We start from the raw sequence: 24,580 nt of genomic DNA, 5'->3' as shown, positions 1-24,580 counted from the left end.
ATGTTGTTATAGATGGTGGGATATTCTTGTTTAACACTGGTAGCAGGATTTTCTGTTTACCTTTTATTGTTCTCTTGTGATTTAAGAAAAATGAATACACATTCTTGTTGATAAATGATTTTGCTTGTCTTATTGTGATGTGAATGGGACAGTAACAAGATAACAAAATCCTTTTGTCCACAAGCTTCTATAGTTGATATTCCCTAAATTCCAAGGCAATAGGTTACTTAGCAAGTACTAGGAACTTACCAATGGCAAATTATTAGTATTAAATTCGGGGGGAATATCAAGGAACAAAGAACTCAAATTTCTCTCTTTCATTGACTTATTGAGAATTTACAAATAGACACAAACTATTTATAGTTGAAAAAATTCTAGTCTGGGAGTCAAAGGATTTGAGTCCAGTTCCTGCCTCTGACTGGTTATGTCACTTTGGCCAAATCACTTGACTTTTCTGATATTATTTCCTCACCTGTAATATGAAGCAATGCGATGAGATTAGTGGTTCCCAAACCTTAATGCACAAATCAATTTAGGGAGTTAGTTAACAATGCATATTCTTGGATGCCACCCAGGGGATTGAAATTGATTAGCTTTGGGGCACCTGGGTGGCTCAGTAGGTTAAGTGTCAGACTTCAGCTCAGGTCATGATCTCAGTGTGAGTTCAAGCCCTGCATCAGTTTCCGTGCTGACAGCTCAGAGCCTGGAGCCTGCTTTGGGTCCTGTGTCTCCCTTTCTCTCTGCTCCTCCCCAGCTTGCACTCTGTCTTTCTCTCTCTCAAAAATAAATAAACATTAAAAACAAAAAAGAAATTGATTAGCTTTGATATGTAGCCCAAGAGTCTACATTTGTAATGAGGCAAGAAATTCTTCTGCAGATAGATGACCCACATTTTGAGAAATACTAGACTACATAATATCTAAGATCCCCTTACTTCCGACGGTGTGTTATTTTACTTACCTTACCAGTCCATTGCTTCTATACCTCATGGTATGATTTTGGAAGAAGTTTAATTGGGAGTGTTGGTTCAAGACTTAATCTGCATTAGGATGTTTGAATGCCTAGTTAAAAAGACTGGAAACACAAGAATATGACTACTTAAAGTCATGTAAGCATTGTCTGGGTTTTTAGGATGGGTGATAGGGGTAATAGCTGACTGGGTGCTCCCCCTAAAAACCTGCCTGTACATATAGACTCCAAATCTAGACAAAGAAAAACAATAACAGCCATCCTGCAGATCAGCTTTATTCCTAGTCTTTATTACTCAGCCAGCAGATGTCTTTCTGTGTTCTAAGGGTATTACAAATGCTCACTTAATTTATTTTGTTTCTTGTGCATTCTCCTATTTTAAATGCTAGAAATCAGAAAAAAATTTCATACTTGTTTGTTAAGACTATACAAGTCTGGGAACTTCTAGAAATCTCTTTCTCCCTAGCTCCTAGGACATGACTTGATAAGGAAAGTAAAAGGCTCTTATGAGAATACACTTTGATTTTATTTCAAATAGGTGCTTATGGATTTATACTAAGTCATGTATCTTCCTCCATCCAATCCCTCTGATAGCCAGCAGACAGCTATCCCATAAGGCATCTGTTTGGGGATAGCCTTAAATTAGGAAAAGAGCAACCTTAACTGGACCACATATATTGGTAGGCAACACAAACCTTTCTCGTCATGTTATAAGCTCAACGGACTTGAAGTCTCAAAAGCAGACTTCATTACATCACTACTTAAAACTGAAATCACCTTTGTTCTTAGTTTCTATCAATGGAGAACCTAAAAAAGCAATGCAGTATTTGCTTTATTTTCAATCTGTTCAAAAGAAACTTGATTCTCTTAGATTTAATCAGTTCCTTCCAACCTACTCTCATCACTACAAAAATACCCAAATTCTAATAATGTTCCTTAGGGTATGCGTGGATGATCTCTTATTGATCTCTGTGTTCTCCTCAGCAACTAAAATCAGTCTCTTTACTTTTTAGTAGATGCTCAATAAAGGAATGTTAAATTAAAGATACTTTGGCAGAGAAGGAAGTATTGAATCTTGCTGCAGACTTCTTTGTTCCCTGCAGGTGGTGCTGGGGGACAGGTTCTTTGTTTATTTACCTTTTCATAACGATATGGGCTGGTAAAGGTGTTCCCAGTACCTGGTTTAAAGTGGTGGTGATTATATTTCTTCCTCCCCTTCGCTCCAGTTACCGAGTCACAGAAGAGAGCCAAAACACTGAAAAAGATGATGCAAGTGAAGAGAGACACTAAGGTAATTGGCGGTGTCTCCCAGGCATGACAGTGGAAAGATTCTGTAGGACTTTAGGAGAAAGAGGCTTTGTACATTTCTACTTTCTGAAAGAGAACATATAGTCAGAATTATTATTCTGCAGTACTGAGCATTCCCCCACATCTACTGTATTAACTCTGGTACTATAATTGTCATCCCTGTCCTGGTATTTCTCACCATGGTTAGATATGACTGGTCACTGGCATTTAGGACTTCAACCTTTAAGACTTTCTACCTACCCCACAACCTGTCCACCATGCCTCTCAGTCAGAGTTAGCTGCTCTCCCTCTGTGATCCTCCAGTTTAAAGAATGTATCACTTATCTTTTAATATCTGAATCTCCCACTTAACTGAGAGCTGCTTTAGGGTAGGATTATGTCATTATCATCTTTGCATCACTATCTCTTACTTGATGCTTGGAGTGTAGCAGATACCAAATAAATTGAATGAATAAAGCAATCAATCAATAAATAACTGCCAGCCACATAACTTATTATTGCCTGGAACTAAGTGTAAATTTCTCTTCAATCATTCCTGCCTGGAACTTTCTGAAGGCAAAAGTAGAGATCTGTGACTATAGTCGTAAATAAGGAAGCTGGTATGTTTTGAGATAATACAATTCTCCAAAACCCACATGTCTAGCAATATCTCTCCCACTTTCCCCCATGTGAATATTTTGCAACTACCAGATTGGTCTGTTCACTTTCTCTGATATACCTTATGCTTTCCCAGCATTGAGATTATGCCATCCCTCTATTTTGCTCCCAGTCTGTTTTAATCAGTATTTCTCACAGAGGTTCTCAGGGGGTTCATGACATCAACACTATGTTCATAATAACACTGAGATGCTATTTGCCTTTCACTCTCATTCTCTTGCAAGTGTACAGTGGAATTTTCCAGAGGCTATATGATGTGTAATATCACAAAGAAGCAGATATGAGAATCCAACTGTCTTCTATTAAGTCATATACTAAAATGTAAAATGTAAAACAATAAAGTTTCCTAACTGGTTTCATTTTAGGAAAATATAATGATTTTTCATAAGAATATATTATTTTTGTTAACATGTAATTTATTTTAAAATAAATTAATAGATACTTATTGATTTTCTTGATTTGAATTTAATATGGTAAGTACAAAGAGATATAACCCATATAAGCAAAAACTCTTTGCGGTCCTAAATGCTTTTGGAGAGTATTTTAAAAGAGGCCTACGGCCAAAGAATTTGACAATCCTGATCTAAATCTTCCATATCCTATAAAATCCAAATCAAAACCTTCCTCCTTGATAAGCTATTTGACCACTGCAACTAGAGAGAATCTCCTCTGCCTAGTCTGAACACCTAGGACACGTACACACTTAGGGTTCTTTTGCACAATTCACCTAGCACAGAGCTTGTGCCCAAAAGGAATTAATATTGCTATACTGATTAAGAATGATAATGAAAGACTTTTGTGTTTGATGGTGAATCATAAACAACCCTTTTCCAGTCTCTGATGTTTGTCTCTCCAGCCTCCAAGGAAAAAAGGATTTTCTTGAATTTTCAATCTACCCTTTTCACTGAAGATAATAATAAAGTTACATATATATAAACATTTGTTATGTATTTTTATTACAACCTAATCAATATTCATTGAAAAAGAATGAAACATAAGTTAGAAATTAAATTAAATTTATCTTCAATGCCATCAACTGAGGTAACAACTGTTAATATTCTACTCTACATGTTTTTTCACTAAATTAAGTTATTCTAAAAATACTACTACCATTTTTCTATCTTCTAAGATTTTTTTTTTTTTTTGTTTCTTGCATTTACCATCATATGGTATCATACAGGGAGATTTATAGAAGTTGGTAATGTTCATTTTAGTAATTGGGTGGTAGACATAGGTATTCATTTTTCTTTAAATAGTTTAAATCTCTTTTATATGCAGAATAGCTTTATCATAAATGAGTTTTCATAAGAAATGAATTTTTAAATAATAGCTGATGAACATTTTTCTATGTCATTAAGTATTTGTTACCTTACTTAACTCTGTAATAGTCAATTACCTAATACATCTTCTAGGATTTCTTTAACCCATGTTTAACCCTACTGTTAAGTATTTAAGTTATTCTAATTTTCAAAACTACAAATAATGCTTGGATTTCCTTCTTGTATATACATTTTGCAGACATCTCTGGTGATTTCTTCAGAATAATTTAGAATTACAAGGCCAGGAGATATAAACAATTTTAAGACACTGAATCCAAAAATGCGATTGTCTGCTTCCTCACTAGAAGAATAACAAAACTATGATTTAGGAGAAAAGGAAAAGAGTTTGAGCGGTAACAGAAAGCTGGAAAGGCACAAAGAAGAAGTAAAATGTATAGAAAAAAATTGTTGCCAAAGAAGAGAGAAGAGAAGGGAATAAAAGTGGAAGCATGAATAGAGCTGTGGAGTGCCTGCAAGTGGACTAAACAAGCCATACTGGAGAGAAAGGGTCTTAGTTAGAGTTAGAGTCAGGCAGATGACGATTTCAAAGTCATCCATTAATTATCTATGTGACCTTAGGCAAGTTACATAACTTCTTGAAGCTCCCATTTTCTTATCTGCAAATGGGAAAAGCAAAGACCTTGGCAAATAGTAGGCACATAATAAATGTCTGTTTCCTTTTAAGGAAATGGAATAAAAAGTGGGAAGAGGCAGAGGAGTTGATAAAAGGGAAATGAAAAACTACTTTTGTATAAAGTTCTGATGTAACATTAATGATGAAATAGAGAAATGAAAGCAACCAAAGCCACAGATAAGTGCGTGGCTTGAGAGGAATGACAGTTTGCTTACGAGAGGAGAAAAGTGAATTAATATGTGATTTAAAAAAATGCCAGATCTTAAAAAATCAAATGTCGACTCAAAATATTTGCCGATTTCTTTTGTCTATGTATTGCTGCTTAATAAAATCCTTGCTATGGTTTGAAGAAAAGACATATAGGAAAGATGCTGATGAATAAAAAGAAGATGATGATTTTGAATATATTCATTAAACCATTTTAAAAATTGGAAACAAATTGGAAATTGGAAGCAAGCCAGTTTCCATACTCATTGTTTTGTCTGACCTTGAGCCCTTGAAGGCCCGCACTTTACATCTGTGCCCCACCATGCATGCACACATGCACACACTTTATCTTTTCTATCAAGCAAAGAAGCAGATTTGACCACTCTGCTTTCTGTTACTTAACTTCTGGTCTTTGTTTTCTCTTCCACAAACTAAAGATAATGTTAGGAGTTAAGAATCTCCTCTTTCTTGAATTTCTCTAGCTGGACTAGAAATCTTGAGAAAACAGGTTGTCTTTTTCTCATGAAATTTTTTGGCACTTCATGCTTCTAACTGTTCCAAGAACATCTTAAGACATTTTATTTGGCTTTTTTACTTGAGAATCTAAGTAGAACCTGTCTGCCCAGAGGTACATGCACATCACTAAAAATTTAATATGACTAAAAGAGAAATTGAATCAAATCCTTTTTTTCAATTGAAGTATAATTGACACGCAATATCCTATTAGTGTCAGGTGTACATCATAGTGATTCAATATTTCTACATATTACAGAATGATCCCCACAGTGAGTCTAGTTACCATCTGTTATCATGTAAAAGTTACTACAATATTATTGACTACATTCCCTATGCTTTATGTCACTTCAATGAGTTTTATTTTAATTAAGGGGAAAGACTTGAATCCGTTTTTATCTACTCTGAAATAATGCATTTCTATTGTTTAGAATTGCTAACTTAGTTTCAGATTGGTGGAACTCTCACCTCTATGTGTGGTAGAATATTCATTGTAGTTTCCTTATTTGACTGCTTTGGAGGGGACTGCTACAGATAAGGGTGACAGTGACTTTTCACACAGCAAAATTGCTTAGGCACTAACCAAGCAACATTAAAATGTCGTACAGCAGGGGTGCCTGGGTGGCTCAGTCAGTTAGTTAGCGTCAGACTCTTGGTTTAGGCTCGGGTCATCAGCTCATGGTTTGTGAGTTTGAGCCCTTCCGTCAGGCTCTGTGCTTGGGATTCTACCCCACCCCCCACCCCACCCTTCCCCGGATCCCTCTCTTGCTGTCTCTCTCTCTCTCCCCCTCAAAATAAGCAAATAAACTTTTTTAAAAAATAAAGTGTTGTATAGCAAACATTTCATACTTTCATTGAAGACAGTATTCTTCTACAAAATGGGATAATAAAGAACCAGTTAAGATAAAGAATGGGTAGCAATTAAAAGAGATTTTAATTCCGATCCAACAGAAGCACTAAGTGGGGTTAGACCACACTTCTGATGATCATGATGATGATGATGATGATGATGATGATTATGGTGATGATGGACTACTCAAGCTATCCATCAATTTCATTTCCTCCCATTCAGCAACAATATCTTCCAGGAAAATTTTCCTTATCTTTTCATTTTCCTAATATCTATCTTTTCAGAACTCTGAAGCAACTGGGAATCACAATAAAGACTAATTAAAAATCTGTGAACATATTCTAGACCACTTCAGAGTTCCTAAGTCAAATCAGTTTATTTACCTCATTCCTTCCTTTGCCCTTGTCCTTTAACTTTCTCCCTTTGGGAATTCCCTCTACCTTTAAACACCAATGTGCAGACTTTAATTTGATAAAATCATTTGATTACATCATCATAATGGTGAAATTCTTAGATAGTGATTAGTGTATAAAATTTCTGGTCTCAGTTTTCCAAAACAATTAACCAGGTCTTAGAGATTCTCAGCAAATATAATGAAAGAATTTTACAAAAGGTGCCAGTTAATCTATACTAAAATTATTAATTCAGAGTTAGTACTATTCATTGACTTTTCTCTACCTAAGTTATAGATCCCTTGAGAACAATGCCAGTATCCTTTTAAAATATCCAGTTCTCTTAAAAATATCAAATATTGGGGCGCCTGGGTGGTGCAGTCGATTAAGCGGCGGACTTCAGCTCAGGTCACGATCTCATGGTCCGTGAGTTCGAGCCCCGCGTCGGGCTCTGGGCTGATGGCTCAGGGCCTGGAGCCTGCTTCCGATTCTGTGTCTCCCTCTCTCTCTGCCCCTCCCCCCTTCATGCTCTGTCTCTCTCTGTCTCAAGAATAAATAAAAACGTTAAAAAAAATTAAAAAAAAATCAAATACATCCAGCAATCACACTACCAAGTATTTCCCAAAGAATACAAAAATACTAATTCAAAGGGACACAACTACCCTGATGTTTATAGCAGCATTATCTATAATAGTCAAATTATGGAAAGAGCCCAAGTGGCCATTGATTGGTGGATAGATAATAGATGAATGAATAGATGAATATTACTTGGCCATCAAAAAGAATGAAATCTTGCCATTTGCAACAGTGTGGATGGAGCTAAAGAGTATAATGCTAAAGTGAAATAAGTCAGTCAGAGAAAGACAAATATCATATGATTTCACTCATATGTGGAATTTAAGAAATAAAACAAATGAGCAAAGGGAAAAAAAGAGAGAGAGAGGCAAACCAAGAAACAGACTCTTAATTATAGAGAACAAACTAATGGTTACCAGAGGGGAGGTGTGGAGAAAGATAGGTTAAATAGGTGCTAGGGATTAAGGAGTGCATGGTGATGAGTACTAGGTGATGTATGGAAGTGTTGAATCACTATATTGTTCACCTGAAACACCATATGTTAACTAACTGGAATTTAAATGAAACAAAAAAAAGAGTTTTTCAGGCCATGAAGATATTTTTGATACAATAATTTGCATTAGGGAACTAAGACAAAGATATATAATCAGCATTGGAGAGAATGGATACTTTCCTTACACCTAAGCTTTAAAAAAAAAAACAAAAAAACTTTACTGCTGGCATTTTATAGCCTAGATCTGCACTGTCCAACATGGTAGCAACTAGCCACATGTGGCTGCTTAAATATAAATGTTTTTAAGCTTATCATTTACTTATTATTCTGAGAGAGAGGGAGTGTGTGTGCATGTACACATGCATGAGTTGAGGAGGGGCAGAGGGAGAGGGAGAGAGAGAATCCCAAGCAGGTTCTGTGATGTCCACACAGGGCCCGATGTGGGGCCCGATCCCAGGAACTATGAGGACCTGAGCTGAAATCAAGAGTCAGAGACTTAACTGACTGGGCCACCCAGGTGTCCCTTAAATTTAAATTAGAATTAAAATGAAATAAAATTATAAATTCAGTTCCTCAGTCACATTAGCCCCATTTCAAATGCTTAGTAGCTACATGTAGCTATTAGCTACCCTACTGGACAGCACTGACAGAACATTTACATCACCCAAAAAGTTTTAAGAGACAACACTGGTATAGAAAAATTACATATAGTATCAAATAGTAATCAGTATAATTATTAGCCAACCATAAATAAAATTTAATTATATCTAAAAAGGTGGTTATTTCCCTATATTTCATAACATGATAAGATGATTTCATATGTTCCTAATTAATTGGCTAAAAGATAGTATTAATTGATTTAGCAAAAATGCAATGGAGAACTGTTTCAATTAACTCACATGAACTGTAGAACATTTTTTACTTTCATCCTTTCTGTTATAAATAAATAACAAGTGTATGTATATCCTTCAAAATGTATACAAGCCTTGTTAGTTTGATGCTTACTTCCCATGAATTCTAGGGAAATTCTTCTCCCCAAAATATTTGGGGAATAAGTCAAGTTCTATGAGAATGGGTAGAAACATTAATGTGTTTCTAACATTAACATTAACATTAATGTGCTTTCTTGGAAATGTTTTAAATTCTGTTGTCTTTTAAAAATTCTTTGGGAGGTTAAACTTCTTGAACTGTAGAAATGAAGAAAACTGGCCTGATGAAAGCAACTTTTTTCCTATTGCCATCTTTCCAAGAACATGGACAGTCAGCATTCCAATATATCTCCTGCCAAAGGCTTTTGGAGAATGACTACAGACTGAGGTCGTTCTGGAGCTGGAACCAGTTAGCTATATTTTTCTTTCTGCTGTCAGCAGACACTGGGAAATACACCTGCTACACAGAGCTCATCATTTCTAAAATAATCTGAGAGTTTATTACTCATGCCAAAAACTGTCCAAGTCAGACAGTTCCACAAAGCAAACAGAGAAAACTGCCTTGATCCAGGATTTTCAGGGTGTAATACTGTGGCTCACTCCCTCATTATGAATGGATTCAGAATAGGAAAAAGAAGTTTAGGCTTTTGGATCAGTTGCTTTCTGTCAATAAAAGCTATCAGTAACCTGTAATGTGCTTTTGTTTGGCATGGTTTTTATCAGAACTTTTCACAGCACTTTCAACTTTTTTTACACAGGACTGACAAAAGTTCAGTTCAAGAGATACTTTTTATAATACTTTGGTCAAAAAACCAACTACAAGGAGCCCTCAAGGAGCTCATTCTCTAGGGAATGATAGCAATAGGTAAATAAATAAGAGCTAGGACAGAGTTAAACAAAGACTGCAAGGAGACAGGATCACATGACCACCAGCCAGTAAGATTTCCCAGAAGTAATCCTATACAAGCAGAGTCTTGAAAGATAAAAGCCTTCCTTCCTAACTAGGCAAAGAAAGGGTAAGAAAAAGTTTCAGGCAAGGAAAAACCTGAGTCAAGGCACAGAGGTGAGAAAACAGCATAGTAAATTCTGGGGATTACATGAGGTCTCTCATATTCTCAAAATAAGTATGGGGAAGGTAGGCAGGGGCTAGATCATTGTATTCAATGCTAAGATTAATTTTCCTGTGTAGGTGATGGAGAATTATTAAACGGTCTCTTAGGAGGAGTGATCTGTTTGTATCTGTGTTTTAGACGGATCACTTCATTAGATTCTGGAAACCATAACAACACTGATAAGGAAGGGGAAGATTTGAGAAGTGTTAGAGTATGATCTAGTGGGATTAAAAGAGATAACAAATAGTTTTCAAAAGTAGTAATAATTAAGAAATGAAATGAAAGGGAAACTAAATATAGAGAGAGTCAAGATTTTCAGGAAGCAGGAAGGGGTTTTTGTTTTGTTTATTTAATTGGTTGGTTGCTTGGTTTTTATCACAACCTCTATGAAAGACAGAGAACAAAAATGGGAAAACACAATACAAAAATTTTAGAAAATGAATTATCACATGAAAAATAAAGAAATAAAGCACTGATAGTACAGTCAGAAAAATCCTGATTGTGAGTCTGAGCAAACCAAAAGTCAAGTACTAACCTGTGTTAAGGAAACCCAACAAAGATCTTCATTAATGATACAGAGCTGAGGAGCAGACAGCAATTCTCCTGGTTAAGGAGATGATGTAATTATACTGAAAAAAAAAAGAAAGAAAAAGAAAAACAGATGAAAAATTAGCATGTTTAAGAAGACAGCAACTAAGTGGGTGAAAACATAGACTAATTCCAAATTAAGCTCTAGAGTCTCCAAGAGCTGTAATATTCAAACCTCAATCTACTAAAAGAATTGTGTTTTTGTTTTTGTTTTTCCTGCAAATGGATGCCATAAAAATTCTCTTGCCAGTCAGGTACTTTAAAGAGCAGGGAAAATTTTTATTTGACTTAAAAATAAATAGAATTTCTTAAAATAGGACTGTATGGTTTCCTGTCTTTAAAACATTCATGACACCATATGCATCTTGAGGATTCGGACAAGTATTTTTATTGCTTTCGTAGATGCTCCAACAAAATATCACATAAACACACACAAAACTTTTCAAACCTGTTTTAATTACTTATTCTTTCAAAATTAACAGATTAGTAACAAAAAGCATGAAAGTAAAGTGGTGCTGAATCGGAAATCCAACCAATAAAAAAAATAACATGCAGGAATTGGAAACAAAATCTTTTCTTGCTCTTGAGAAAATGACAGCCAAAAATCTTAAACTGATGTTGGATTATTATGTACAAACAGTTCCTGATTCCTTCACCAAGTGAAACAAAAGTTGCATATGTTTTTCTATCCTTTTTCTAACATTTTGGGAAAGGTTCTGGAAAAAAAAAAAAAAACTTGATTAAATCACACACACACACACACACACACACACACACACACACACACACAGAGGAACAGAGGAACACACTTTTCCTCTTTGGGAAGAGGTGATAAACCACTTGAATACCTTCAATTTAAATAATTTTGAATTGTAAAATAAATGAAGTATCTTTAATGTTTACAGAAAGAAGGCTCCATCCAGTCTCTATAATGGGATTACTTTTTTTTTGACAGGGAAAACAATAAAACATAATTTGAAAAAAATATGAAGGGAACTATTGCAAATTATAAGTAGGTAAAAAATGACTACCTGTATGAGATCTAAATTGTTTACATTGCTTTTGAACTTTTTTGTCTTCAACTGCTAACATTGCTCCTTGTAGATAAAATATCTGCTGTTTGTAAAAAATAATGCAATACAAATTTTACTTATCTGATATAGGATGAAATATAATTAATAATTCAAAGCAACTGCTATTACTCAAATAATCAAGTGCCTTATTACATGATTATATATTGAATAATTCAAATGGTCACAATTCAAAATATGGAATTCCAAATACTCAGACACATATAATACTTGTCTAACAAATTATAATTTTTATTTTCAACTATTCAATTATAAATTTTAACTATTTTATATGTAAAAACTTATAAAAGGGCAAATATATATTTTTTAAAAAGACCAGATTTGGGGAAGGGAGGAGGATTCCAATTAAGAAAACCACACAAAATTAAAAGCTTGAAAAACAAATTTACAAAAAATTACTATTAGATCCTATTAAATTTCAAAAAGTGAAATATAAAATAATTGAAACTTATAAGTATGCAACTATATAATATGCAAGTTAAATATTAATAGCAACCACTGTTACTAAGTGCTTATTCTATGTTAAGCACTGTGCTGGTCATTTTACCTACAACCTCTCATTTAATCACAACCATTCATCAGGGGCCTCACTAAACATTTATACATGTAGAATGCTTTTAAATTTTCAAAAAAACATTCTTACAACTATCTCATATGATATTCACATTATGCTGTGAAATAGACAAAAGGTAAAAGCAATTATTAGCCCTATGTAAATTATAGATTAAAAACATAAAAGGACACACAGAATAAATCATTGAGCTAATAAAAAAACACAATTACAGTCTTAGTTCCCTAACTTCCAACCCCAATTCACTACCCACTAGATAACATTAGTATCAGAGAGCCCTAGTGATCCTAAATGTTTTAGGGAATAATTTAGCTTAAAGTTAATCAACAAGTATTCAATGAGTTTCTATATTGTATAAAGCACAGAAGTATTTGTGTGATACAAAAAGAAGTAGAAAAATTGGAAAAGGAAGAAAGAGGATAAAATTCCATTGATGAACTTAGTATCTGTTTGAGAAGAAAACATTAATTTTTTAGAATAATTACAAAATACCACTGAGTGTAAAATAGCCATTGTGAAAACTCCCTGATCTACTGATGTAATTTAACCCTGCTAAAATCTGATGGTAATAAATTATGTATTTTCTATTTATTTGAATGAATCATATCCCAGAAAATTTCTTTGAACTAACCTAATTATTTGCTAAACAGAAACTCTAGTATATAAATTATTGCTATGGCTAGATAATACCAGGCAATCTTTTAGAAATTACTAATATATTTGTTATAATAGAATTTTATTTGAGTTGAACTTATAGGGAACCAAAATATTTGACAAAATCTCCCCCCAAAAGTTGTTAATGAGTATAAATGGACAAGTTTAAGTTATTAAGGACCATACTTAAAATTAAGCAGACATTACTATGGGGAAAAAGAACTTTGTATGATTAGAAGACGAAAAAGAAAAAATATGTGATTTATCCACAAGTGTTTTTGGCTCAGAATATTGTTTAAAGAATGGTAATAAAGTTTACAGGATGTTGATCTCACTTTTTTAGAAAAATAACACCTAATCAAAATTAAGCTTCACACATACACACAAACGCAATAGAAGTTAGGAGAAAGTATAGTTTTAAGATAAAATTATTAGAAAATTCAACCTGAAGTTTAAAATCTGAAAAAAAAAAATACAAGTCAGTACTTGATTCTACAACTTCTTAGAGAACCAACACATTGTTATTGTGTTTATTATTTTTGTGTTTATTATTTTTAACTGTATGCTGGCTTTTGCCTCTTCTCATATGTGTTTTGCCTTCATCTTCTTCTTATTAATAATTTTCTCCTAATCTCTTCCAACAGCTTCATGCAGCTGCTATAGATAAGTGTCATTGATACTATAATATTTTTGAAGTTAGATTAAGAACAAAGCATTCAAGAAACATTGAGTACCATCTAAGTGCCGAGCACAGATCTAGGCACTGTGGAATAAAAATTAAATAGGAAATAGTAACTGCCCTCATAAAAGAGTTTAGCTGAATGTTTTCAAACTATAGGTCACGACCTTTTAAAGAGTTAGGCATCAATTTAGTGACTTTCTGACCAACTATTTCAAAAGAATAAAATAAAATAGAACACATTAAAAAAACTCATTGTGCCTCACACAAAGTAAGGTAAGTATTATTTCATGAAAGGTTTGTTTCAGTTACTTATATATGTATGTGGGTACCAGGTCACAATGTAACATTTATTTTACACTATGAATAGCAGCCAAAAGTTTGAAAAAAACCTTGTTTAGGAAAACACCGATGAGAAATTTTCACAAAATGGTTTATAAAGATGGCCACAGGCTGGTAACTTTAAATGTTCTAGTCTAAATTAACTGCCAAGACTGAATACATGTCTTACAGAACAGGTAGTCAAGCACCAGCAATGTCCTTCTTTGAAAAATGTTATCTTTATTTAGATCTTCTCTATTAAAATGTTCACCAGTCAATCACAATGCTATGTAGTTCCAACCAAATATTTTTGCCATTAGTTAATACAACATAAAGTGAAATGAATATGATACTTCTCTAACATGTTTGGGACTCAGAAAAGGGGCTTTGAGGATATAGTTATATTATCCCAGACGATATTCAATTAGAAACATTATACTCTGAGTTGATTTGTAAGGGTTACAATTTTCTTCAAAGATGATAAGCCACTTTCATATTAATCAAGGAGTGCACAGTATCAAAATATTTACATTATGAAATGCGAAGTAATTTAAACAGTCCCAATGAAAGGTTGAATAGCCAGTCATACCACACTTTTAGAGGCTGATTCATTCCAGCTAAACATAGCTAGGCTCCAGAGAGCTTGTTTTGTTTCTTACTTGCATTTTTAACTATTTAAAGTAAATTCTAACTAAATCCTAAACAACTTGAAGTCAGAGAACACATCTTATTCAATGTTTTGAATGTTAAATGATTATTGCTAGATGTATTGTTAATATTAATTTATTTTGTATTTTCATTTTACCAAAGTATCTTAATCAATATTCCAAACATATTCAAGGATCTCTATGCAGAGAGTCCCTGGAAAATGTAAGCCCATATGACCTCTATTTTTGTATACCTAACCAATTAAATCCAGTAAGTACTAATGGCCATAATGTTGTCCTGGCAAATATAGACATAGAACTAAATCACAGAATGAAAGAGTTTAAAGGTCACTTACGCTACCCTTTTTAAAGAGGACAATTGGATCTCACAGAGGTTCAGTGATTTGTACAAGGTTATCCAGATAATCTGTGCAGGGCTAGAATAGAAGTCAGGTCTTTAAATTCCCCAGGGTATTCTTTCTACTATAACACACACTTATTTTTTGGTCTGTTTACACTTCAACCTTTCTTTTTCTCATTCTATACTATATGCCACACACTTCTTAGGTACTCTAGGGATTTAAAAAGTTATGACAATCCTTGACACCAAGGTACTTAAAAATGCAAAAATATATATAAAAGTACAGAGATTTACAGAAATTTAAGTGCCGTCAAACTATGACAGTAATTCAGTTCAAATAATTCAAGTTTTGGCAAGCTACTACAATTCATTCCAAACTTCTGAAAAGTGATTCATGACTACTCCAGACCTAAATACTATTTCCCTATGGCAATAGAAGGAGCGCTGGATAGGCAACATAAAACCTGGATTTGTATCGTGGCTCAGCCACCAACTAGATGTTTAAAAAATAATTATTAAACTTCAGATTACTCATTTTAAAATAGGGAGAGGGTATGGGTGTGATTGTATTAAAGGTCCCTTTCATATCCAAGCAACAATTATCTGTACCAGCCTGTTCCAACGCTACACTTTACATCAAAGCCATCCACTTACACAGCATGGGATTGCAGATCTATCATCCACGGCTGTGGCAACTGCCCAGGACGCTCACCTTACCCTTAATTCCTCCTTCTATTCTGGTGTCTCTCTGGCTCCTTTCTATTCTGTCATCTCTTACCCCTGGAGGACAGAATTGGTTTTCCCTGGTTTTGATCCTCAGTGCTCTCTAAAAGACTTCGTTTGCACAGACGCTCTGGCTCTTCTTATGCTGGGACATGTCAGGAAAATACTCCATCATCTGCTTCTGGTCCCTGGGATCCAAGACTGAATACATGCCCATTTGCAGGAACACCCAACAGAGACACCATGACCCTTTAGGCAACTTTCCAAGATGGGTTTGAGATATTTCTACCATTATTATATTTGTTGTTATTTGAATACCTTATCATTTAACTTTTTGTACAGATCTACAATACCCAAAACTCTTGAGACTGGATATATCTCAGAAGTCAGAATTTTTCAGATTTCAAAAGATAACAGAATACATATACTGTGTAAAACATAATAATTAAAAGGATCAATTATCTCTGAAGTAAAACATTTGAATATGCTTACATGGAATAAATGAATACTATAGTTTCATTCACATCAGTTCAAGTCAGGTTTTTCAGCCAAATGAGTTAGTCTTGGATTAGATTTTACTGCCAGATATTACCAAAAACATAACAAAATAATTTTTGAGATTTTTGGACTTCGTAATTCCATATAAAGAATTACGGATCAGGGGCATCTGGGTAGCTCAGTTGGTTAAGCGTCTGACTTAAAAAAAAATTTTTTTTTAATGTTTATTCATTTTTGAGAGACAGAGCTTTAGCAGGGGAGGGGCAGAGAGAGAGAGTGAGACACAGAATCTGAAGCAGGCTTCAGGCTCTGAGCTGTCAGCACAGAGCCCAGTGCGGGGCTCAAACCCAGGAACCGTGAGATCATGACCTGAGCTGAAGTGCGATGTCCAATGGATTGAGCCATGCAGGTGCCCCAAGTGTCTGACTCCTGATTTCCACTGAGGTCATGGTCTCATGGTTCATGAGATCCAGCCCCCTCCTCCCCATAGGGCTCTGCGCTGTCAGCACAGATTGTCTCTCTCCCTCTCTGCCCTCTCCCCTCCTTCTCTTTCTCTTTCTAAATAAGTAAATAAATATTTTTAAAAAGAACTATAGATCTAATAAATTATGTAGACCTTAGTATGACTACATATATCACAGGGACAGTGATCATGTATTTTAATTCTTCATATTTCTAAAAAAGTGCCATGCACAACACTCAATAAAAACAGTTCACTTTTATTTGAAGAATTCTTCACTGAGTATGTACCACATGTCAAAACTTTATTCAGGAATTATGAGGCATTAAAAAATCTTACAACACATAGAACCTGCCCTCAGGGGCATTACAGTCTTAAGAGGAACAACACATAAAAGAAACGTTAAAATACAAGTATGTGATTAAGTGCTAAAATTACTGATTCAAGCAATAAGGATGTTAGAAATGGAAGTAGCAAGTTACATGTGAAAATTGTAACTTAGTTTAACAGGAGCTTTCAATATCTCATAACTGTCAAAGTTGGCATAATGATTTATAATCTGGAGAAGTAGTGTGTAATTTGGAAAGATAATTCTATTAGTCACAAAAGGTTATACAGAAAATCACTATAACTTTTGCTTTAGACATATGGATTTCCAGGCAGAGTTTCACTCACACTGATTCCAGAAATGGATATTCATAGGGGTGACCCTACAGACTTGAAGGAGTATAAGACCGTGGAGAATCAGCACCATAGCATTACACAGACGTGCCCTAGATGAGACAACCAAATTCTGTGCAAAAAGGAAATTATTTTTGACAAAATTAAGTTTCAATTCCACTTTCTGTCAATTGAACCTACTTTGAAAGGAGTGGTAGATTCCACTAAAAGTATCTTCTTAAGCCAAGAACAAATCAGAAAGGAATGAGATGCATTCACTCAGATCACACATCACTTGTAAATCACTAAGCAATTTTAAAGATATGAGAGATCTAATACTTGGTTGTAATATATTAAATTTATTTTTATGATAGAACTTATCTGGCCTCTCTTAAACCAAAATGTTAAATATTCCTCAAAGGTGGTAAAATATATCTATTTTACAGATGAAAACCTTGAATTTCATATAAAATGGCCAATTACATAATCAGTACATTATAGTAAGTTTTAAATACAAGAATCTTAACTCCAGCTTCTCTGAATTAACCACTAACATTAACCAAACCCAAACAAAGCAATTTGAAAATTCATCGACCTTTTCCCCCTATATATATAACTACCTGCTAGGTAGTCAAGGAAGTAAAAATAATGAGACTGATTTGTTCATAAAAACACTTCCTAAGGCTTACTTGTCAACCTCTGGAACCTAAAAAAGAACCAGAAATAAGCAAGTTATCAGACAAGAGGTAAAGTCCATTCTTTCTTTTTTGTCATATCCCCTACATGGTCTTAAAGCAGTAACACTCCAGTATGAAACTTATGAGCTAAATAATGATCACTCATTTTAGGTAAGACAATTGATTATAACAAAGAAAAATTATCTTTGCATTATGATCCTCTAAGGAAGCTGAATTCATTATCTGATATGAAGTGAATTGTGAAGTATTTTTGGAAGATTTTTTCCGCTATCAATTGAATAAAGGAAAGGAAACATCCTAGTTGTCTAAATGGGAAGAACAACCTGGCAAAGACTATTACTGGCAAAAATGAAAGGAAGCCTATAAGTGATATCAGATGACATCTCCTATGGGGTTATTGTAGTGGTGATATCATCTGACATCTTCTATAGGGTTATTTGGGTGAGTGTGACATTTTCTTAATGAGAAGATTAGGAAGTTGCCCTAAAAGAGCCTTATATAATGTATAAGGCCACAGAACATATGGATAAAGTGTTGCTGGAGAAGTGTAAATATGACTCTTGAAGTAGTAAATGAAGGTTAAACATTAACAGCTGGTCCAGGGGAAATGAAGAGGGAAAAAAAAGCAAGCTGTCTGTTTTAGACTGGTGTTTCACTAACCAGTAAGTCATCTTTATCTGTTTTCTATTTCAAGTCACCTAGCTAAAATATATTACATTTCAAACTTTAAGGAAATAACTGTTAGAAGTTGCTTTCTTTACTTAAATTAACCACAAAAGACATTTTAGGATTGTGACTTTAAGTTTTGAGCTGCACAGGTTTTTTTTTTCTCTCTTTAAGAAAGAAGTATTGTTTTAATTGTAAACCTATCACACCACTACTTTTCAAGGACTCACAATTTGTACTTTTATATATGAGATTTTAGACTAAAACACCATCTTCCCCACCACCACACACACTCATTTCAAAGCTATATCACAACTTTGGTTCTGCATTCTCTAGCTCAAAATCCATCCATTTGGCTTAGGAACACCAAATTTTCCATAAAATTTGAAAATCAAGATATTAGCAGTTGCTGGTTACTCCAGTTGCACAGCAGAGTTAATTGAATTAAATTTAAAAAGCAAATGTCCCAATATATGATAAATATATCTATATCTATATCTATATCTATATCTATATCTATATCTATATCTATATCTATATCTATATCTATCTATCCCTGGTGCAGTTCTAATAGTAATATACACTATTCTGAATTTTGGAAGAATAAACGAAGCTAAGAATCTTTTACCTCAAATTTCATTCTGATGGTAAAAAAAATAGTTGCTTATGACTCAGGTTTTTTTTTTTTTAATTGCCATTAAACTGCTTAATTTTTTTCTAGAGGAAAAAAAAATAGTGTAATAATAGCAAATGTTAACCAGTCCTCTACCTCTGAAAATACATGCAAAGGTATTGTATAGCATACAACTCTTCTTATTTCTAGTCTGGAGAAGAAGAGATATGTATTTTGGTAAATGAATTCTATTAGTCTTAAAAAGTTATACTAGGGGCACCTAGGTGGCTCAGTTGGTTAAGCAACTGGCTCTTGGTTTCACCTCAGGTTATGATCTCACACTTCATGAGTTCGAGCCCCGTGTTGGGCTGTGTGCTGACAGCACAGAGCCTGCTTGGGATTCTCTCTCTCTGCCCCTCTCCTGCTCTCTCTGTCTCTCTCTCAAAATAAATAAACTTAAAAAAAAGTTATACTAGAAATCCCTACAACTTTTGCTCTAGGTATATGGCTAACATTAAAAGTTGCAGTAGGGGTGCCTGGGTGCCTCAGTTGTTTCAGCGCCCACTCTTGATTTCAGCTTGCATCATGATCCCAGGGTTGTGGGATCGGGCCCCACTGAAGGCTCTGCACTGTGCGTGGAGCCTGTTTGGGATTCTCTCTCTCTCCCTCTGTTCCTCTCCTCTCCCCAGCTCAGGCTCCCTCTCCCTCTCCAAAACTAACTAACTAACTAACTAAATAAATAAATAAATAAAATTTAAAAATAAAAAAGTTGCTGTAAATATGCTAAATGCTTGTTTTATATCATGAAATAAAAAATTGTAGATTACCCCTAATAAAAATAATTATGACCAATATTGAGCATGTAACTTATTTTGCTAGGGCAAATTTATATTTTATTTATAACTTATAATCAAGTTATATAGATCTATACTGGATGGTACACCTAGACAGTTTTGCTTTATTCACTTAGTTAACATTAATGGAATTTATGACACAAGGCATTATACTTGGTAAGGTATCCCACCCACAAGAAGCTTACAGTCCAGGAGGTAAGATAAAAACATGCACACAAATAAGAAGCAATTGGTATAGATGAATGCTGAAAATAAGAAACACACAGAAGCACCACAAGAATTTACAGATAGGAGAGAGCAGAGAACTTCACAGAGGATGTAGCATTTGAGTCAGTGTTTGAAGGATGGGTAGAATTTCCAAAAAGATGAGGTGGAGGAGTGTATGAGCATTATTTATTTACCATGTATTTATTACACCCACTAAATTCCAAGCACATGGTAAGGTATTGAGGATATATCTATCAACAAGATGGATTAACATATTCTCTGCCCTCATGGAATCTATAGTCCAGAGGGATATGTATCTCAAATAACAAACAAAAATAATATTCTAACATATAACACCAACAAAACATAAAAGTAGCAGGAGCAGAGTAACAAAACATAAAAAGTAGCATAATTGGAGAATTATGCCTATTGAATGTATAGGGTATTTAAGTCTTGGTTAACCCAACTGTTTGAATCTGAAATATTGCTACATTTCAATCACTCACACATCTATGTTGTCTTTACTGAAGTAAAATAGATCATCCAGTAATCTAGATTGAGTAATTTGAAAGAAACTTTGATTAGGAAATTTAAAAGCACATATTTAAAATGTACCATTTAATGGGGCGCCTGGGTGGCTCAGTTGGTTGAGCGTCCAACTTCAGATCAGGTCATGATCTCATGGTTTGTGAGTTCGAGCCTGGCGTCAGGCTCTGTGCTGACAGCTCAGAGCCTGGAGCCTGCTTCAGATTCTGTCTCCTTCTCTCTCTGCCCTTCCCCCTTTGTGCTCTGTCTCTCAAAAATAAATAAATGTAAAACAAAAAAATTTTTAATGTACCATTTAAAAGGTAAATATACAAAAAATGTCTGCCAATATCTGGGGTTTGAGTCCTAGCTGTGCTACAAACTATCTACATGACCTGAGGCCACCACTGTGAGCCTGTTCCCCCAATTATAAAATCAAACAGTATCTACGTCAAAAGGTTTATTGTGAGAATTAAATGAGATAAAAGTATCTTAAAGTACTTCATAAATTACAAAACGTCACATAAAGGTAAGGTAATATGATTGTTACATATTTAACTTCCTATCTAATTTTACTACCTAGCCTAATCTTTACTAAAACAAAACAAAATGAAAAAAACCCACTATTTTACTTAACAAGGGTTTACTTTGTACCTACTTTGAGGTTAACCTGTTCAAAGAAGAGGTAGAATCACACTATCAGAAACTTGCACATCAGACCAAAGCACTGTGTTTGAGCAACGCTGTGAAGGACTGTCTAGCCAGGAACAGTTAGCACCTGCTTACACCATATAAACCTCTCCTTTTACCGAAGATTCATGCCGATTTTAAGTTTGATATCCCGAGGTCCTGAAACAGGTACTTTTTAGATAGAACAGCATCACTTCCAAATCTCACTAGCATAAAGGAATAGATTTTTTTTAATGGAGCATTAGTTTGGAAATTAATTTTTCCACATATTATACTATTAACAGAATAACATGTCTCTTTATAGTCCATGCATTTTAGTAACTTGCATTTATAAACAGTTAATAATTTCCAAAACGACAGAAATCAATTTGCAAAACCAAACTCCAGGAATGCCAACTTCTACTGGGAGGCCAGTCTAAGGCACATCTCTTTGAGACTGAGAACACATACAAAATGGAGGCAGCAACATTTAATCCCTTCATAACTCCACCATTCATACAGAACTCAAGAGTCCACATTGACGATATATACAATGGGTTCAGGGATTTGCTTTCCTTCCCCTTTATTTCTGATCACAGAGTTTTCATAAAATTACTCACTAGTATCATTTGGCACTACACTTAAGTAGGACGATAAATTAAATAATACATTTCATTTCTGCATAACTGCTCCAGTTCCAGTGGATTCACGAATGATTCACAAACCTCTAAATATTCACAAATAACAGGATTTGTCATAGTTTGATAAAGGCATCACAAAAATAATATTGTTATAATATATTGTAATTTCAATTATATACTGGAATTACCTCCTGTTCCTGATGTGATCTTTCAGAGAGCAATAAACAGAAATAGTCTTGTATAAACCTTTATTTCAGTAAAAGAATTTGAACCAAGCCCTTCGAGTCGAGTTGCCTCTTTAACAAACGGCAGTGATAGGCGAGCCCTTTATAAGCAAGAATTAGAACGGCTGCCCGACATCTTCCTTTTAAAGCGGTCGGCGAACCTGAGAAATTTAAGACTTTCTCCTTTTCAATCTCTTTCGCTGACGTTTCATCGTTGTGACTAATCCAACACGCGCACACGCGCGCGCGCGCGCGCACACACACACACACACACACACACACACCCATATTAAAGAGAGGGAGGAGGTCTGAATTGGGTCACTCAACTAAAGGGGTGCTATCCTGGGCTGCGAAACCGCCACCCCTAAAACCTTGGTATTCTGCTGTAATTCGTCCGCACAGCGCCTCCTGCCGGGCCTGAGGAGCTCGGCTCGCGGCGGGTGTGGAGGGCGCGGGGAACGGCGCCTCCCCCCTCCCCCGGACTCGGCCGCCCGCCTCCACACTGCTCTCCTCCCGCGGGGCGGCAGGCGCGCTCACTACTGGGCAGCGCGCACGAGGCGGGAAAGGGCCAGCGGCCTCGGCGCCAGCCGCCGCCCAGTGCCCCGAGCCTGCGCCCGACGAAGGGCCGGGCGGCCGGCTCCTACCTGGAGACGGAGCCGGGGTCCCTAAACGCCCGTCAGCGCCCTCATTATCCCGTTAGGTCTCCGCTCGGTGTAGAACAAGGGTCGAAGATGCAGTGGCCTCGGCGTGGACTCAGCTGAGCCCACAGGTTTCAGGCCTGTCCCCCAGGGCCACTCCCACTCGGGCCACACCGAACGCCCCCACCCCCCGCCCCCGGGGCGCTCCGCGGTCGGCCCGCTCGTGCCGGCAGTCCTCGGTGGGCCCTGCGCTCCCACCCAGCTCGGCGACCCCGCCTCGGCCGCGCGCCGCGCCTCTCCAGTGCCCCGGTCTCCCCGCCGGCAGCGACGGCCGAGCTGAGGGGGCTCTGTCCCGGCCCCCAGCCCCCGCGCGCCACAGCCTGTTTCCGCGTGCGGCGCCAGCCATAGCTGTCACGAGCAGTCGACAGTCCCGCGCAAGACTCAGCTCTGCTTTCCCGCCACCTCTTCGGGGGCACTGCCGGCCCCGTTCCCTTTAGAATCCCCCAGTGCGCTTATCAAGGAGTAAACAAAGAGAAGTAGCTCAAAGAGTTGGTATTAGTTGATGAGAAACCACCTCCGGGCCCCTTCTTCGCCGGGCCCGTCCGCAGGGCTGGAGCCTTTCCCCCAAATTCCGGGCCTGCGCCCGGCGTCGCCTTTCTCGGGACCCACGGCTCGCGGCGCCTACGGCGCGGGCGCAAGCGTACCCGCGCACGCGCGCGGGGGGGGGGTCTCACTCCGGTCGCGCGCACCTGGCTTCCGGCCTCCGTGTCGCCCGCAAAGCCGTCGAGGAGGGCCATTGGGTTCAGGCGCGAGGCCGTCGGGACCTCAGAATCAGCGTGGCCCGGCCACTGTGAGGGTGTGCGCGCCGCTGGTCTCAGAGGCCGTGGGGTGAGATGCCAGACGGCACTCGGCGAGACAGAGGTTTCCCGGAATCGTTATTTGGGGGCTCGTAAGACTTTTCTCCCCTAAGAGGGCCTGAGGGGAGGCCGGTGGGACACAAGCTAGGCCTCGCCCTCCCTTTCTAATCCCCGCCCACGTCACCCTACCCCGCCAGTCTTCGAGGCCCCCTCTGCACCTTCTTCCCCACCCCGCCCTGTTTTCCTTCTCGTCCTCCCCCACCCCCCTTCCCATCTTTTCTCTCTGCCTCTCCCTTCTCTTCTGCCCACTCTCCCCTCTGGGACCCTCTCCTCTCCCACCGTCTTCCCTCTTTCTTCCCCTTTGCTCGCTTGCTCTCTCACTCCCCTCTCCGGCATCTACCCTTCCCTCCCGCCACCACTCTCTACGTGGGTCTGTTTGATTGCTCATCACCTCTTAATCGTTTCTTAGTTTGTATGGAAATAAACAATCTCCGGATATGAGGTTAATTTCATCTTTTTTAGCATAATCCAGTTTCTGGTATACAAGGGGGCGCAGCCTAAGTATCAAACTCATAAAAAAAGAGCGTGATCCCCACGCTCAGGGTTTTTAGGGGAGTAGGACAAGACCACCGGTTCTTTTGATCTCTGACCCGGCCACTGCCTAGGCTCTGGAGCCCCAAAGGGCCATGGTGATTGTTGTGAGTGGCACGCGGAGTGGTGAGCATCTGGGGGCAGGGATGGAGGCTCGTGGCCCTGGCGGAGCCCCGAAGCTGTGG

The 24,580-nt window shown here is 37.0% G+C and overlaps 1 long non-coding RNA gene across 1 annotated transcript; it reads right to left on the bottom strand.

Moving 5' to 3' along the window:
- Nucleotides 1-6,518: 6,518 nt before the first annotated feature.
- Nucleotides 6,519-23,122, bottom strand: LOC121042763 (uncharacterized). The gene is made up of 3 exons (XR_005796427.1): nt 22,954-23,122; nt 10,495-10,588; nt 6,519-6,754 (listed from the first exon to the last, which is right to left on the bottom strand). It is a non-coding gene; the product is annotated as an uncharacterized LOC121042763 (long non-coding RNA).
- Between the last annotated feature and the right edge of the window lie 1,458 nt (nt 23,123-24,580).

The sequence above is a fragment of the Herpailurus yagouaroundi genome, unplaced genomic scaffold (genome assembly GCF_014898765.1).
Source record: "Herpailurus yagouaroundi ecotype Mexico unplaced genomic scaffold, PumYag 186, whole genome shotgun sequence".
In the NCBI taxonomy this organism is placed as follows: Eukaryota; Metazoa; Chordata; class Mammalia; order Carnivora; family Felidae; genus Herpailurus; species Herpailurus yagouaroundi.
This window is presented reverse-complemented; position numbering and strand designations above follow the sequence as displayed.